We start from the raw sequence: 4,832 nt of genomic DNA on the forward strand, positions 1-4,832 counted from the left end.
GTGAATTAAGTTTCGCATCAGGAAACCTTGTTATAAAGAGAATTTAGCTGGAAGAGCCTGGGTCGCATGAGGGATCGGCTGCAAAAAAACCAGCAAAGGCTTCACTCCTCCTGGAGGCAGAGGTTTGCCCCATTAGTTCCCTAAGGAGCAGTTCCTCTTCGCAGAGCGAGAAGGGTATTGAGAAGCGTTCTCTCATTGCACGCATGCGTAGCCTCCTCCGGGACCGCGCTCAGCCCCACGCGCGGAGGATCAGCCAGCGTGTGTCCTGGTGGTCCTCTGGCCTGGGCTGGCTGCAGACACCTGTTTGTTACTCCCGAGGGCCAATGAGAGGGGAGAACAGGACGGCCTGTCCCACCCACTACCTTGAGCTGAGGACACTTAAGGCCTCGCGCAGGCGGTTGCATGTCTTTACGGATTTACAAGTTCCGTTTTTCACCCCCGTGAGGCCGGAGTGTCCGCCCGGTTGGAGCCCTAGGCTGCCCTCCCGCTGGCGTAGCCTGGAGGCCAGACAACGCCCTACAGCGAAGGAAGCCTCGCCAGCCCCTCTCTCCATTCTTTGCCTAAAAGCCTTCGGTGGGAATCCGCTGGGAACAATTTTGTGAAGTACCCTAAAATGGTTTATAGCGCCAACCTTTACTTCTTGTGATCCTGCCTAGCCAGAGCTCTAATCTAAGCCTCTGTTTCCTCATCTGAAAAATGGGGTTGAGAGGTTCAAGTACGATAATATATGTAAAAACGTTTTCCTAAGAAGAAAATACTGGTATCTTGTGAAACGGTGGTTCCTCCAAACTCACACTTAGGCTATTCCTATCTGTGATTTGCTGCTTCTCAGCAACCCGTTTCCCTTTGTATCCTTGTAACATTCATTTATAGATTTTACCCTCAAGGTTTTTAAATGCCTTCTGAACACTTATTACACCTGGGTTAACTTGTTCTGCCAAATTCTGTCCTCCAGCGTCTACCCTCTTTTTTGCTTGGAGCTTGTTTCACCAGATTGGCGAGGTCCTTTAGATCTCAGTTTTCCCCTCACTGAGTGCCTTACTTAAACCAAGATATTTTGAAATCATTGCTAATTTCTAGATAGTGGAGGAGAGCAAGGAAGGAGGTCAGAAGCTTTCCAATCACCTGACTTCATTAGCCTCTTCAAACCAAGCCCGGACAAAGAAACAATTTAAGGCTGCCGCCTTTCATAGACCTGAGTCTTGCCCTGAAGGTGGTCACAAAGAAAGGGGTAAATGATCCTGAAGTTTAAATATAGACCCAAAAGAGAAGTATTAATGGAAATTTAACCTTGTGACTCTTGTGACTTATTGTGAAGGTTGTTCATTAGTATTTATAACGTATGGCAACTTCTCTAGCCAGGAGTGCCTAAGCTGGGCTCTCAGAACCTCCTCAGGGCTAGTGAAAACAACCACGTTGCAGTGAGAGCAACAGCTCTTTGACTCTGCCAGTTAATGGTTTGTGGGTGTCCTTGGCAATTCAACTTACTTCTCTATGCCTCAATTTCTTTTGTACAGTATGGAAAGAACATTAAGTCAACAGGGGTTTATAAAGCACCATATATATAGGTTCAAATTAAGCGTTTTGTGGGAAACGGTTATTTGCCCAAAATAACATAGACTACCAAGAATATAATTCATTAATACTCATGAAATACCTCATCCTGACAGTAGTGAATAATAAATTAAGGAATGAATTGGAAGAAATTATTATCATTGACAACAGAGGGATAAACATGATCCCAATTAAGGAATCTGATAGTCTCTTAAAAATTAGGATACTGCTCAAACTTTGTCTTTAGACAAACCAGAATGTGCCAACAAGAGGATAAAGTCATCATCCTGAGGGACTTCTAAGCTGATTTCTCAGAGGCATCTTGGGAGGTTATGGAGAAACCAGGGCCCCAGTAGGCAGAGTCCATCAGCTTGTATAAAGCTTTGGGGACCTGAAGCACAGAAGGTGCCACAGTCACAAAGCTTGAAAAGCTGTTCAGCATCTTGGGTTCTTTGGGAGCTAAGTCACAGGGGCCTGAGCTATTACTGTCTCTCAGATTTATGTCTCCTTGATGCCACCACCCCACACTTGGGAAATCACATAGGTATGAGTCACCCTCTGTTACTTAATCCAGCAGTTGACCCTTCAGAACTGTTGACGCATAAGAATTTAAGGTTACATGTATGAGAGTATGGTTGAAGTCCATGGGTAAAATATGAATTCTATGAATCCAAAAGATCACTTACCTTTACCAGGTGTGTGTTAGGGTTCCACTAGGAAATAGTTGACATGTTCAAAATGAAGAGCTACTTTTTAAAAAGTGTTGGCAAGGGACAGGTCAGTAACTGGAGGCTAGCAACAGGCTTATGCCTGAAAGGACAAAAGGAGGTAGTGGTTACAGGGACTCAGAAGGCGAGATTGCATTGAGAGGAGCAGTGACCTTTAATCAAACGGTACAACTAGGCCCAGGTGACCCCAAGGGAGGGAACCTGGGAAATCAAAACACTGATTTCAGTCTTTTCTCTCCATCCAGTCTCCTGCTCAGAGCTCCCTGCTGACTGAATCCAACTGGAAGCCAAAGTGCAGGGAGCCTACTGATAATGCAGGTTAGCCTTCCAGCTCAGAGAATGAGCTACAGGAGGGAGAAGAGTAATCTGCAAGGAAAGACAGAAGATATCTAGCATATGTAGAGATAAAGATCCCATCCATTCCCCACAAGAGATTATCTTTGACTCTCCTTGCTTATGTTGGTGTCCAGTAACTTCACGGAGATGTCTCCTGAATTAGTTTTGGAGTAAAACTTACTTTGGGGATTTTGCAGGGAAGACTGCTTGGAAAAGTTACAGAAGTCCCCAGTTTCTTGACTGCAACTTGAAATGAATCAAGCTGTCCAAAGTCAAGTGAGATAGTATTGGTTTTTAAATTTTTTTCCTTTAGTTTTTTTTATTGAGATGTAATTTACATACAGCACTGAATATAATTTCTTTTTTGGGGGGTGGGGGTAATTAGGTTTTTATTTATTTATTTAAATGGCAGTACTGGAGATTGAACCCAGGACCTTGTGCTTGCTAGGCAAGCACTCTACCACTGACCTATACCCTCCCCGTTAGTATTGTGATTAAAGGACAAACTACAGAGGAAAAAACACTAATAACTCTATGTAGAAACTGTAACTTCGGAAACAATAATTTTTAAAGCTAAGAGGCTTGGGGCAAAGTCACAGCCTGTTTTTTTGGTTTTTTTTTCCTGTATCTATATACTGAAGATAACACACAACTTGCAAAACAGGTATGTTTTTGTGTATGCAGAGTACCTAGCTCACTGCCAGACATGCAGCAAAAGCTAAAAGCATGGAAGCTATTGTTATTATTTATGATCCTGGCCTCTCTCTCAAGCCTCATTTTACTTTATAATAAGAAGTTTCTAAACTTTAAGACTGGTTACAGGAGCAGAGCCCCACACATTAATCGGGGTCCCCTATAGTCTTAAGTAACTTTCTGTTACCTATGAGAATCTTGCACAAATCCTACCGAGGTGTAATTATCACTGAGTTGCTCCCACTTCCACCTTCTCTTGTATTTTCTACCTACTGATCTTCTTGGAGTAGAGGGCTCACTTTTACAGAGAGAGAAAATCTTAAGAAAGTTGCCCTAAGTTCATATTTTTTCCCATCATTTCTGAATATTACCCTTCAGAGAAATCTAGGTTCCTCTCTCTCCAATACCCTTCCAGCCTTCCCATATGCCTAATGATTTCTCTCACTGGGATTTTAATTCAACAAAACTTTTGGTTCTTTGCTTCTCAAGGCTCTTCAAGTCCCTGCTCTTTTTCTGTCAGAAGAGCAAAGATCATATGTACACTTATGAGGTAACTGCCAGATGTACTTTATAATTAATATGTACACAATATTTGTTGATTATATGTATTTACCAAAAGCAATTATCCACATGCAGCCTAATACATGGCGGATGTTCAATTTCCTAAATATTGGCTTTGAGAGCTTGCCTGGAGATTCTAGTGTTGAACACTGAGGCTTGTATGTCCTTGACTTTGGTATTACCCTCCTTTAAGAAAAGCATGTTTATTGACAATGGAACAGCTTTTGAAAATACTATACACTAGATGGGGACACCCACCTAGCCAGCCAGAAGGGTCTGTTCAAGCCTGGCTATCAATGGAGGCTGCGCCACAAGCAGACTGCTACTTGTACATACTTGACGTGTGCTGAATTGGACTGAGATAACAAGAAGCATCTTAGTAATTATGAGTAGCTGAGAAGCCAGCAGAGCAAATACACTATTTCCAAGCCTCCCTGACCTGATGCTCCCCCCACCCGTACCTGAGCATTGACTTTACTCCCACACAAGGCACAGAATCACTTCCTTCACCTACTGTTCTCCTCTCTTAGTCGTTTGCTTTTAGGGAAGGGAGTAGGGGGTGAAAGAAGGGAAGAAGATGTAAATTTAACAAGCCAGTCAAAAGTTCTCTCCATTCTTCCTTCAGTCCTTACTTCAACTTGCTGTCTGTTAAGAATACCAACTTGGGGGGGTGGGTGTAGCTCAGTGGAAGAGTGCCAAGGTCCTGGGTTCAGTCCCCAGTACCTCCTCCAAAAAACAAACAAACAAACAAACACACCTAATTGTCTCCTCCCTCAAAAAAAAAAAAACAGGTAAGGAAAAGGCAGAGGGTGTGAATGAGTTAGAAGAACTGCCCCCACCAAAACCCTCCAGCTGCCCCGCCCTCATTAGCTGGGCTGGTGGGGAGACTTGCTGTTGAGGTTTATCTGTGACCAGAGTAGATTGCCCAGGAGGTGGAAAAAATTTCAGTGACACCTGAAA

The sequence above is a fragment of the Camelus ferus genome, chromosome 21 (assembly GCF_009834535.1).
Source record: "Camelus ferus isolate YT-003-E chromosome 21, BCGSAC_Cfer_1.0, whole genome shotgun sequence".
Classification (NCBI taxonomy): domain Eukaryota; kingdom Metazoa; phylum Chordata; class Mammalia; order Artiodactyla; family Camelidae; genus Camelus; species Camelus ferus.